The sequence below is a fragment of the Ooceraea biroi genome, chromosome 6 (assembly GCF_003672135.1).
Source record: "Ooceraea biroi isolate clonal line C1 chromosome 6, Obir_v5.4, whole genome shotgun sequence".
Lineage (NCBI taxonomy): Eukaryota > Metazoa > Arthropoda > Insecta > Hymenoptera > Formicidae > Ooceraea > Ooceraea biroi.
This window is the reverse complement of record NC_039511.1, coordinates 8,516,030-8,529,580: the sequence shown is the minus strand read 5'-3', so window position 1 is coordinate 8,529,580 and position 13,551 is coordinate 8,516,030. Positions and strand designations below refer to the sequence as shown.

The 13,551-nt window shown below is 41.0% G+C and overlaps 1 long non-coding RNA gene across 2 annotated transcripts; it reads left to right on the top strand.

Annotated features, from left to right (window-relative positions):
• The first annotated feature begins 6,516 nt into the window (after positions 1-6,516).
• On the top strand, positions 6,517-10,300 carry LOC105278618. 2 transcript variants are annotated; one of them, XR_002193232.2, is made up of 7 exons: positions 6,517-6,919; positions 7,116-7,229; positions 7,973-8,078; positions 8,352-8,436; positions 9,507-9,587; positions 9,688-9,784; positions 10,094-10,300. It is a non-coding gene; the product is annotated as an uncharacterized LOC105278618 (long non-coding RNA). The 2 variants fall into 2 exon arrangements; XR_002193233.2 differs by lacking the exon at positions 8,352-8,436.
• Positions 10,301-13,551: the final 3,251 nt, after the last annotated feature.

Genomic DNA, 13,551 nt, shown 5'->3' with positions numbered 1-13,551 from the left:
TGGCGACTCCCACTTTTTAAAAAGAACTCCATCCTTCACTAATAAAGCGTCCCATTGCGACCAGTAAATTTTCGCTGAGACTTCACATGCGACCACAACTTGCCAAGTCGGGCGCTCACCACACTCTTTGGCGCGGAGGATAAGAGAAATCGATGGGTCCTGAAGCTGTGCTGAACGCCATTCCTGAATATTACCTTCCTCAAAGACAATACAACAGACATTGTTTTCCTTGGCTGCAGTCTCTCTAGATTCCACTTTGGTACAATAACGGCAAGCTTCTGCACAGGGACGTCGAGAAAGCCCATTCGCATTCCCATGTGCCTTTCCGCTCCTGTGAACAATTTCAAAATCATAGTGTTGAAGGCGCTCCAGCCACCTCGTAAGCTGGCCTTCTAAATCCCTAAATGACAATAACCATCGCAAAGAAATATTATTTGTACATATAAGAAATTTCCGACCATACAAATAATGATGAAAGAGTTTCATTGCACCCACCACGGCCAAAAGTTCGCGCCGGGTGACACAATAATTCCTCTCCGGCTTGCTGAACACACGGCTGGCATAAGCGATCACCCTCTCCGTTCCACTCTGAATCTGAGAAAGCACCGCACCGATACCGTGGTCCGAAGCATCCGTATCCAAAATAAAGTTCCTTTCCCCCAACGGAAAAGAGAAAATCGGCGATGAAACCAAAGTTTCTTTCAGTAGCTCAAACGCCACTTGGCAATCGGGGAACCATTCAAACTTCCGTGTCTCTTCTGTCAAACGATACAAAGGCTTCGCTATTAATGAAAAATTCTTCACAAATTTCCGATAATAAGAACAAAAACCTAAGAAGCTTCGTACCTGCTTCCTTGTCTTTGGCACCGGCCAATTCATAACCGCGGAAATCTTTTCAGGGTCAGTTGTAACGCCCTCCGCTGACACCATATGTCTAAGATATTTCACCTCTTTAGTGAAGAAAACACATTTTTTAGGATTAACTTTTAGATTCGCCGCCACAAGTCTCCAAAAAACTTTCTTTAAATTTGCAACCATTTCATCAAAATCTTTTCCATAAACAACGTCATCTAAATAGACAAAACAAATTTTAGAAATTAAATCCCGCAATACTTTTTCCATAAGGCGTTCAAAAGTTGCAGGAGCGTTACAAAGATCGAAAGGCATCAACAAATTGCCACAACTCGTTTCCAATAGAAAAGGCAGTTTTCTCTTTATCTTTAAAAGACATTCTTACCTGCCAGTATCCGCTTTTGAGATCGAGAGTTGTAAACCAAACATTACCCGCTAACTGATCCAAAATATCACTATTCTTGGTAATGAGTAAGAATCCTTTTTAGTAACAGCGTTCAATTTCCGGAAATCCACACAAAATCTAATCGTCCCATCTTTCTTTTTCACTAGAACAGCTGGGGAAGTCCACGGACTATGCGACTTCTCAATTACTCCTTGCGCTTCCATCTCAGCACTAATCTCATTGACTTCCGCTCGTAAGTGTAACGGAACTCGTCGTGAAGCTTGCTTAATGGGACAAGAATCAGTCAGCTCGATCCCATGCTGTACGATATTACAATTACCTGCAATAACTTTTCCTGAAAACACATTTTCAAATTCCACAAGAAAATCGGAGAAAACATTCTTCTAAAGATTATCTAAATTCTTAGTTTCTCGCTCAAAAATTTCAGAGAGCAGAGGGGGAAGCCGAGGCGCGTCTTCATTCTCTAAAGAGGAGAAATCTCCTAAACAAGAACAGACCGCTCCAAAATCACTTCCCTCCTCCATTGATTGACCAAGAGCCTCCTCGAGAAAACCATCGAGAAGCCCTGTTTTATTAAGAAAATCTCCACCTAGAATGCAGTCTTCGTGCATTCTGGCAACGAACATGGGTAATTCAACGTTAAATCGCCCAAGAAGAACTTCAGCAGTCACTTGATACAATACGGGGACTCTCTCCCCCGTCGGATATCTCAAACAACTACCATGCGCTATTTCCTTCACCTGAGAAAGACGAACAAATTTTTCATTTAAAATGCTCACGTCCGAGCCCGTATCTATTCTAAATAAACAAGAATTTTTATTTAATTTTTCGCGGAAACAAAGCCGATTTCTACACGGACCATCTATTCGTCTAATGTTAAAATTCGGGGTCTGAGCCTCAATTGCCGAGTCGGACCCACGAAGCTCGGCAAACCCTAGTTTTCCTTTTCTAACGCTGGGCATTCCGCACGAAAATGCCCCTTCGCACTGCATTGCCAGCACTCTTTTTCGCTTTTCTTCTCATTCCCCTCCTTCCTCTTGAATTTACTCTCCTTCCCAGCATCTCCGTTCCCGCGCCTTCGCTCACCACTCCCTTCCTTCTTCTTTACAAAACTATTCTCATTAATAGTTTTCATTGTTTTGGCCCGTTCAATGGCCGTACGAAGGGAGGTGATGCCCTCTAATTGCAACGTTCGTTTGGTATAACCATCTGTTAGCGCAGCGACAAATTGAGAGCACGCAATTTTATCGCAAACGTCTACCGAACACTCTGGATAGGCGAGACGAGAGAGCCGTTCTAAATCAGCGCCCAGCGTCGGAAAATCTTCCCCGGCGTCTTGTCTCCGATTAGTAAATTGCAGGTAATAATCCTGCGCGTGGATGCCCTCGCCGAAACGGAGCTCTAATTTTGATTGTAATTCCGCGAAGCTGAATTGTTCTGGATTTTCCAAGGCGCTGAGAACCGCTCGCGCTCGTCCTCTCAGGCAGGACGCTAACGCCATCGCCTTTGCCGCGTCATTCCACGCGTTCGCACGCGCGATCAACGCGAATTGCGCTAAAAATTCTTTCAGCGGAACGGATCCATCAAACACATCTGGTTTCAACTTTAATCCGCGCACCTCCGTATCCGCGTTCGCACTAACAACCACGCCCGCGCTCGCGGTTCCCCCCGAGCCCGCGTCCGCGTTCGCGCCCGCTCGCTCCCTAGCGCACGAAGGAATATTATTTAAGGAGCTTAGCTCTGTAAAGTGCTGCTCCATCCGCTCCAGCCGGCCCTCGACATCAGCACGCTGTTGTAGCTCTGCCAAAATAGTCGCGAGGGCGTCCGTCCCTGCGGCCGTCGGCGTCTGCTCCCGCGGCGATCTCGGGGTGGACATTGATCGCAGGAATATGGGATCCTGATCCTGGCGATCCCGGACAAGCCCCCAAAATGTTGCGCTCCGGTGTCACTCTCGCACTCGCACTCTCAGACACTCACGGGACGCGTTCACGCAAATGAAGAATACTCGCGTTTTATAAAAGATTGCGCTTTATTCTATAAATCGGTGTATCGATATGTAATACAATATCTGCACGTCCGAACGGCTTGACAGCTGGTCGTCAACTCCGTGTTGACACGTTGTTTATTTGTCGCCAAGCAGCCGCGACTCTCAGCTGGACAACGACGGTCAGCGTCCGGCACACCGGGTGGCTTATCTCGAGCCACCCCCGGACGCAACAATATCATTCATTTGTTATCCTTTTAAACCATTAATATCTACGGTAATGAAGAACGCTTAAATCTAATACACGCATATACCTACAACATAAAATGTATATATATATATTTTTCTCAATAAAATATATTTCTGGAATTAAGTATTATTTATTTGTTGCAGCTTAATCCATGGTTTAATCTTGTCGGCGGACAAGATTGTATCGAGAGGCTTTGGCGTATCCCACTTGTTTGAATATAATGCCGGTTTAGTACGTTAGATGGGCGAGCAATAAGAGAAGACAAGAAATAATCTCGCTGCAAAATAAAACTCTTTATTTGGTCTGAGTAATTACAAAACGATAATGTGTCACACTGAATGGAAATTGCCGTTCATCGACAATATCAAAAGCTGAAAAGAAAAAGAGAATGAACAGAGACTAGAAGAGTCAGAGCTCTCCGAATAATCCGAGATGAGAAGAAATTAATCTTTCCGAATAACCCGTCTCGCAGATGCAATTATATGCAGAAGAGAGAAACCAAACTTTTGACCGTGAATTCTACGAGACGGGAGAGAATAAGCCGAAATGCATGAACTGAGAGAGAGAGAGAGATAGATAGATAGATATTTATTTTATTGTACTGGGTACGTGCCCTAAGTACAAAGAAAAACAAAAGTGGGTAAACCCGTACAGAATTTCATACAATTCATCTCGTAATAACAGGTTAATACAAAATTTACGTTACACTAATATGCACTGGAAGAACATTAATTGTAATTAATGGACGGAGAGCTCCAAAAGATGATCATACAACGCACGCTTAAAAACCGGCACCGAGGCTGAGCTACGCAGGGATGCGGGAAGGGAGTTCCAGAGACGCGTACCGTAGACAATGAAAGAGCTCTGATAAGTCGCAGTATGACAACTAGAGAGAGAGAGAGAGAGAGAGAGAGAGAGAGAGAGGGAGAGAGATCGTACGAACGTGAAAGGCGTTGAGATTCCCAGCGCAGGGAGAGGCTTCTGAGTTGCCCGTCGAACTGATCCTCTAGGCAAGAGACAAATCCGCAGCCTAAAGAGGACGAGATGTTACCCGGATTCGAGGGCGAATACGTCCGGAGTAGAAGTTCTCTCTCAGCCTTTCACTATACCTTAAGTTACTGCGTGTGAGCGAGAAAACAAGAAAATATGCGCCTCTGTCAGCTCGTTCGTGGTTCCGTCGGCACGTCCACTCTTGCTTCGCGAAGCCGCCCTTGAGAGCCTGTTTCCGAGCGAGTTCGTCCTCAGATCGTCTCGGTGGTATCAGGTCACAAGACTTCCTTCTGGTAGACACAGCAAGAGAAACGAGAATGTTCCATACAGTACATATCCGAAGCGAGCTAAACAAGAAGTATCGCCGGGGAAAAACCAAGCGAGCCGAGCGAGCAGTAACGGCCGGGGGAAACCCCAGTGAGAAGCTAGCGAGCGGGAGTGCTCCCAGCGCCACAGGCGGAAGAAAAACAAACAGTAACTCTTTCTCGCACACACACGCTGCGAGCGGCAATTTTAAACACCACTAAACATGAAACATGTATGCAATATTTTCAATTGTTTCATACAGATTTCAAATAATACATTTTACTTCTATGTTTATACAAGATGTCATAATTGTTATGATGGAGAGATTCCATAAAAGCTTGTATTAGAAATGTACCAAATGTGACATTTCAAATAAAACGTTATAAACACGTTGAAAAGATGTTTCATATACATTTCCAAGGTAACAATGGAAGTAACGTATCACAGTAAATACTTAGATATGTATATGAAACATCAACTCGAAATGTTTGTGATACATGAATGAAAAAAATGATTTGAAATGTCACATTTAATATATTTATAATACATATTATAAATGTACCAAATGTAACAGCTCAAATGAAACATATCCTAAACATTTTACTGTTATGTTTCGTATATATACCTAGATATTTACTGTTATAAGTTTCTTTTTCTATTATTTTATAAATATATGTGAAACATTACTTCGTAATGTTTAGGATATGTTCCATTTGCTGAAGTGGAAGCATATTTATTCCCTTTAGCGTTGATCGATTAAAACCGTGTTCGTGCGTTCAAGTGTGAATCGTCTACGTTCGATAAAAAATATACGGTTATATTAATATAGTAGTGAAAAGACGCATAAGCTTTTAGTCATCGAGAAAATCTCCATTAGTGAAGTGAACGACTTCCTGACATCACGTGGATGTATCCTAACCTCGTCAAATCTTGACCAGCCTTGCAATAGTAATTGCTGTAAAACGTCTTTACATACACGAAACATACAGTTCATTATGATGAAGTAATATTAGCGATGCAAATTCGAACCAACTATCTACTAAGGTATGTGTTTATATCTTATACATATATATATATGTATATATATACACACACGTCATGTTATAATCGCTTTTCAGACAAAAGAATTATTCATATAATCAATGCAAATAAGTCTGTCGTTATTTACGGATTAATACAAACTATATATTATAGTATTAATATTTGTTCATCATTTTTACCTAACATTATTCATTCTTTATTTTATAGATGTCAGAAAGGAAAAGGAAAGATTTATCAAAGGTTACAAACAGACATTTCCGTAGAATCGTCGGCGCGAAAACAATGTTCAACATTGACAACAATGACAATCAGACAGACAAATGTGACACACACAGGAAAATTCCATTTTCTAACACCGCAGCTTTACGTTCTCAAAGAAATTACGTGATTAACGAAACCATAAGAGTGCTAAAGTTTTATTTGAATTATATCAATAACGAAACGAACATTCTCAAGTGCGAAATATTGCAAGACGCAATTGGTTTTTGGGTCAACATAATTTACCGATACAAAGTTTGGAAAATGTTTTACTCGATCACATACACGTCATCTATTATCCACTTGGATTATTACTGTTTTGGTAAATCGATTTATTCTTTCTGAAGAAGGACGTTCCTACTATTTTATTTTTCTTTAGTCCTTGATAAATAATTTTCTTATGTATTCTTAATATATGTTACAAAAAATATATATTTTAAGACAAGTGTAATAAAAAACAATAAAGTGCAATGAAATATATGGATGACATTAATAGTACTATACACATTTATTTAGAAATATCTATAAAATATCACTATAATAAACCTTATAGAAGCAATTCACAGTAACATATAAGTATTATTCCTAAAAAATGTTTTCGACATGTTATCATGAGATGTTTCTGTAACGTCGTGTATTTTGGTATCTGAATATGGACATTAACTATCTATGTCATGTTTCTAAGATGTTTCCTAATGTATCTCCGAAACATTTCATGTTGCAAAAGCATGTTTGTGAAAAGTTTTTGATATGTTTTTTGCATAGTGGGATGATTGAAACTTGGAATATTGCGCACGACATATCAATTATTACCCAGGCATTTCGCTATTAGGTAAGGTCCTTTGTATTTCGCTTTTAATTTACTGCTTTCTCCTACTTTGCTTCGCATGTCGCGTATCAATACGTAATCGCCTTCATTGTATTGCGAAGGTTTTTTACTACTGTCGTCGCGATACTTCTTATTATAATTTCTAATCATATCCGTCGCTCGCAAAGCTATCTCGATTTATTTTTCTTTCTTTTTCCAGATCCAAATCTACATTGACCAACATTTTCGTGAACTGTGCTAAAGAATGATCTGTATGGTTTCGTTGCTCGAAACCAAATAACAATTTAGCCGGACTTGCTTTAATGCTCGAATGGTAGGTGTTGTTTACTATGTATTGCATCTCTCCCAGGTGGTTCTTCCATCCATCCGGGGTATCTATTAATTTGGTCAATGCTGATTTTAAATATCGGTTAATTCTCTCTGCCATGCCGTTTGCCCAAGGTGAAGCCACTGCTATTAATCTATGCTTAATGTTAAAGTTTAATACAAAATCTTTAAACTCTTTCGAAGTATAGGCTGTACCTCTATCTGAAATTATTTCTTTTGGTCTTCCGAACGTATTAAATAATTTATCTAAATGTTGAATCACCTCTTTTGTCCCCGTCGTTTTCGTGGGAAGCAACCATGTAAAACGTGTAAAAGCATCAACAATCAACAATATATACTTATAATTATCAGCCGATTCTTATAATGGGCCGAAATGATCCATATGCAAAATTTCGAGAGGTTCTTTGGGCAAAAGGTAAAGCTGAGTCTCACCTTCCTTTCCATGAGTCGATGTATTTGCCATAAGGCAGGTTAAACAATTTTCTATGTATTCATATACCTTTTTTCTCATGGTCGGAAACCAAAAATTTTGTCTCAGATCCGTTAACGTTTTTTCGGCTCCCGCGTGAGACATGTTATCGTGGTGCGCTTTTAATAAACTTGCGACCATGGAATCGGGTACTACAAACTTAAATTGATCATTTTCTTTCCGGTACACTAAACCGTCTACCAGTGTAAAATTATCATTATCACAAATTTCTAACTCTTCACTTAATTTTATGATTTTAGGGTCTGCTAATTGTCGGAACTCAAGTTCCCGCTCGAGTGGCAATTCATTTACATACGCCACACTACGGCTAAGCGCATCTACATGAAGCATTCGTTCTGCTGGACGGTGAGTAATATTAAAATCGTAGTTTTGCAAAGCCAGAGTCCACCTAGCTATTCGCGGATTCAAATTCGCCTTATTCACGGCATACACTATTGCATTGCAATCTGTGACAATAGTAAAGTGTAAACCGTATAAATATATGTGGAATTTCTCCACTGATCGCACGATCGCCAGCATTTCCAACTCATAACTGTGATATCTGGTTTCATCTGAATTTGTCGCCTGGTTGAAGTAAGCCACCGGCGCCCACAAATTATCCTGTCGTTTTTGTAATAGCACTGCACCGAAATCAGAGCTACACGCATCCGTGTGCAACTGCGTCTCCGCAGCTGGATCGTACAAACTCAACAGCGGAGAAGATGTAAGTTCTTCCTTAAGTAAATTGAAAGATCTCATACATTCATTATCAAAATTAAAATCTGCGTTTTTCTTAAGCAAATTCAGGAGGGATTTAGCCTTCGGAGTGTAATCATACTAATATAATAAAAAGGTAAAGTTTGTTCCATTGTTCGGGGTAATCTCAGAAACTACTAAACCGATTTGAAAAATTCTTTCACTGGTGGATAGCTTAGATCTTCCTGAGTAACATAGACTATGTGCAATCGTCTTGCAACTTCTAAAAATGTGTGTGTCGCAAAATACGTTCTTCATGCTTTATATTTTCCAAATATACCGAGCGCGCGAAGCGCGTGAGGAACAAGCGCCAGCTAGTCTTTAATAAATCTTCTGAAGTAGTTTGTAAAACCGAGAAATCGCTGTAACTGTAGTCTATCACGCGGAGGTTTATAATTCTTTACCGCCTCTGTGTGTCTTTGACTTAATGTTATGCCATCAGCTGAAACCAGATACCCCAAAAATTCTATCTTCTTTTTCAGGAAATTACATTTTCTAAAATTTAGTTCGAAACCATATCTTTTTAAAATGATCAGGACCTCTCTTAAAATATTTAGATTTTGTTCCATTGTTTCGGTCGGTATAAACACGTCATCTATATATAATAGAATTTTACCATCTCGAATTAATTGTTCAAAACTCTGGCGCAGACGCTTTTGGAACTCCGCAGGGGCTTCGCAGTATCCAAACGGTAAATATTTAAATTCATACTGCCCATCTGGAGTCGCAAAAGCAAAATATTTTTCTTAAAATTCTCGTGTACTTTTATCTGATGAAAACTGTCTTTCAAATCGAGCAAAGTGAAGACCTCTTTCCCACTCAATTGTGCTAGACACTCTTCCATCACCGAAAACGGATATTTTTGTTTCATAACTCTAGTATTCAAAGGTCGTAAATCAACGCACAAACGTAATTTCCCGTTCCTTTTTCTAGCCGGCACGATCCTCGCGCAATAAGAAGATATACTAGGTTGAATTATTTTATAATTGAATTGTTTCAATAAATCATCTATAATTACTCTAATTTGTAATTTTTCAGCTTGTGCAAAACGCCTTGGTGCATACGCGTACACGGAAGAATCTTTCAGATAGACTTGCACGGTATAATCATCATTTACCGGTGAATATTCGCTGCTATCGATTTTCATAACTGTCTCTATTAATTCGCGTTTCACCGCATTATCGAAGTCGATAACAGTATCTTCCATTATTTGTTCCAGCGGATTATCAGATTGATTATCGTCGACACAAAGCGGCAGAGTCGAAAACAAGTTGACCGTGCTATTTTCGTCCTGAGCTGAAGGCTCATAAACCAGGGTAAGCTTTTCTTTTTTCATAAATTCACGATCGAGAATAACATCACCGTGAAAGGAATTATCTTTCAAAACATAAAAGTCAACTTGAAATTTCGTATCAGCTAACGGTTCTAACGCGATTTCCGCCCGAACAATACCTTCTATTTCCAACGCTTGATCACTTAAGTTTCTTAAATTTCTATCCATCGGTTTTAAAATACTATTCTTATTTTTAACAAAATGTTCATAAACGCTAAATTTAATAAATGAGACCGGACTACCGGTATCGACTAACGCAACTAATTCACAATTCTGTCCCATCATATTACAGATTTGAATGACTGGATCGCTGAGGACCAACCTTGGCTGCCCTGCCTGGACCAGCGCCACCGTCTCCGCCGGTTCCTCGTCCACGCTCGCCGCTACCTGAGCTACTGTCGCTGGTGGTTTGACCGTTGTCCTCGTGTCCCTCTGCTTTAACCACGGGCATTCAAACTTCCGATGCCCCTTCTTCTTACAATAAAAACATTGCCAATCTTCACTGCAGTTTAGATGATCGTGACCCTTGTTCCCACAATTTCGGCACGAACTTTCCTTATTCCTCGTCGGTGTTCCGGTTACCGTCGGCTTCCCTGTTGCCGTCGGCTTTCGCTCCTGCTCGGTCCAACTCTGCGTGATCCTCCTCATCCTGTCCAGGAAACCGTCTATTGTCTCCTCCGCCCCGGACAATGCCGTCGCCCGTAAAGCATTCTGGTATATTCCGCTCACCAAAAGTTAGATTTCGTCCGATTCTAACAAGTCCACTTGGTGCATGAGCGCGAGCTTGTCAATTGCGTATTCGTCGAAGCTTTCTTTCTCGGACAACCACTTATGAGCCTCGACCTTCTGCATCACCTTGAAGAAGGAAATCTTCCGATCAAACATCTTGATCATCTCTGTTCGCAATCCAACCCAGGATTCAATGGCTGCTCCATTCTGGACGTCGTACCATCGACGTGCAGACTTCACCAGACGGCCCGAAGCCGCTAGCAGAATTACTCCGTCGAAAGCCTGGTGTACTTCCGCGACTTTATCAACGCGCCGCACCCACGCGACCACGTTATCTTCCTCCGTCCCAGCAAATTCTGGTATTTGTTTCGTTATAGTTTGGATCGCCGCATCTGACGATCCTCCTTCCATGGTTCTTCGACTCACCACACCCGAGGGTGTCGATCCCGAAGAAGCGTCTCTCTGTATCTGTTCCGCTGGGCGTACCACCGTCTCTTCGACCCGTGGATCCTCTCTTTGTTCCGTCAGCGTTTGCAACAATTGTGTAACTTGTTGCTGTTGTTGCATCAATCCATTCATCGCAGCCATCATCTGCGCTAAAATCTGCGTGGAACCTTGTGGGGGAAAAACTTCAGCCGTAGGTCCATCGTTTCTCCTTTCCACTGATATACCACTTGGACCGGCCACTGACTCCATTGTCCTGCCGTTCTGCTCGAGATGCGTCATAATCGAATCGATCAACCTATTCCTCGATCCTTGAATCGTTAGACCATAACTGGCTGCTTGTTCTTTGAGCTCATCCTGCGTGAGCTACTCCAAACTGTTTCGCTCCATCTCTTTGCGGGCACGTGTCCACACCATTCAATGATACACGTACTTTCCCGAAACCGCGTAACTCGAAAATCCTTACTCTACTCCGGCGTGAACCGATTTATCCCACTTCTGACGCTGAAAAATGTGTATCGTTATAATTTATTGGATTGTTCCGAGGGCGCACGTGGTCGGATACACGAGAGGAGTAAGGATTGAATAAACCGAACACTGACTTTAACTGACTTGTCCGTGATTTTATTATCTGAACAAAAGACTGAACCAAGACTCCCGTACGATTACAACTTATGTCCGTCGTCTCGCACTTCGCGAAGGAGAGTGCTTGCACCGCGAATCGCTCATCGGCGCGTACACCCTGTTACCACCCGCCTAATTCCGTTACCATCCGCTATCAGTTATTAGCATCACTAATCAGGCCGCTTGATTAGCGCCATCTTGTCATCGTGATTGACACCATTCTTACAGTACGCCCAAGATTTATTGAACTCTCAAAGTTTATATACTATAGCCGTTATGGCCGTTGTACATGTATTATTATCCTCAGAAGATGAAGATTTTGCTGATATTGTTAATCGAAGACCAAATAATGTTAGAAGACGACCTGATCATTTTAAGGGGGGACATACAGGGTGTAACAAAAGTCTGGAAACGGTCGAATATTTCATAAACTATGCATTTTAGAAAGAAATATTTCAGACAAAAGTTGTTTGGTTCGAAGAGGCACATAAGATGGTGTCATTGGTTTGACCTTGAGTGAACATGCCAAAGTCAGAAAGAGTTCAACTTTGTTTTTTTAAATTGAACACCCTATTTATTATTGCATATCCTTGTAGCTTACCTCGAGAGCTTTCCAAAACACTATATGAAAGTATTTTTTCATTCATTACTCTGTGAGTTATGGGGCTTGAAAATTATTAGTACCGCCGGCATTAGCATTACCCAAGGTGTACCGCATGGAGGTTGCACGGTCGGATTTACACCTCGTGTGTGTGTGTGCGTGTGTGTGTGTGCACGGCAGGGATCAGGACCCCGAAGCTCGTCACTGCTCCGGTATTTCAAGACTCCAAACCCTCCCTGCCGTGACGTGTATTTGTGTGCGTGCGTGCGTTTCGTTTAGTTGAGTAAGTGTTCAAATTGACCTCCGTCTGCTGCTTGACAGTGGCCTAGTCGTAGATAAAAATTATTAAAAACATTTCGTCTCATCTCTGCCGAGATAAGATCGCTTTGCTGTATTATACGTTCCCTAAGGTTCACAAGGCGGTTCAAAGAGAACGTTTTAATCTTCTTTACAGAATCAAGAAAATTAAAACTTTCTTTTTTATTACGCTTCTAAAGTCACTTTGAAAAGCTTCATTATATTCCTTTATTTTATTCCGAGAAGGCATGGGTGCAATTTTGTGCGTACAAATTGCCAAATTTTTGTAAAAAGCATTTTATTGTGCAAATGGCAGCACCATCACGAAGAAGTTCACTAGCAGCTCCAGCATCCCCTTAACTGGAGTCCAATAGTGACAATTATGACGATTCAACGTTCCATGACTACGAAAAGTAGCTTCATCGCTGAACAAAACGTACTTTAGATTGAGCTAAATCATAAAAACATTGGTTGCGTCTTACAGCACTTATTACAGGCATTCTCGTCTGTCTTCCTTGCTTTATTGTTTTCTTTTTTACGGTCGAACTTGTAGGGTTTGCCGCATTTTGATTTTTCTTTGACGATGTTTCTACAATTACCTCTACTTCAGTATATGTAAGGTTCGAATCTGGAGCTCCTTCCTCATCGCATACCAGAATTTGTAATGCACTGCTCTTCTTCGATTGAAGCATTGCCGGGATCCAATCAGCCCAATTTGTTGTTAAATCTGCTTCATCGAGTGTCTATAGTTAATAAACACATTGTAATTAGTATTGTTGTGTAGTAATATATTTGGAACATCAAGAATACCATTCTGAAAATATGTACTAACAATCATCAATGTCAGTAATATACTTCTTTTTAAAGAAGAAATCTGCGTGCGGTCAAAAACGTATGAAATATCAGCTACTATATCATTACTGACACTAACAAACATCATTGTTAAACGAGTACGCAGAATAGAATCCCCCCTTTCGAGATAAGAGTCTAAAAACAATTTTCAATGTACATACTTCAACCTCCATAAACACATCGTCATTGTTGTTTGTATCCTG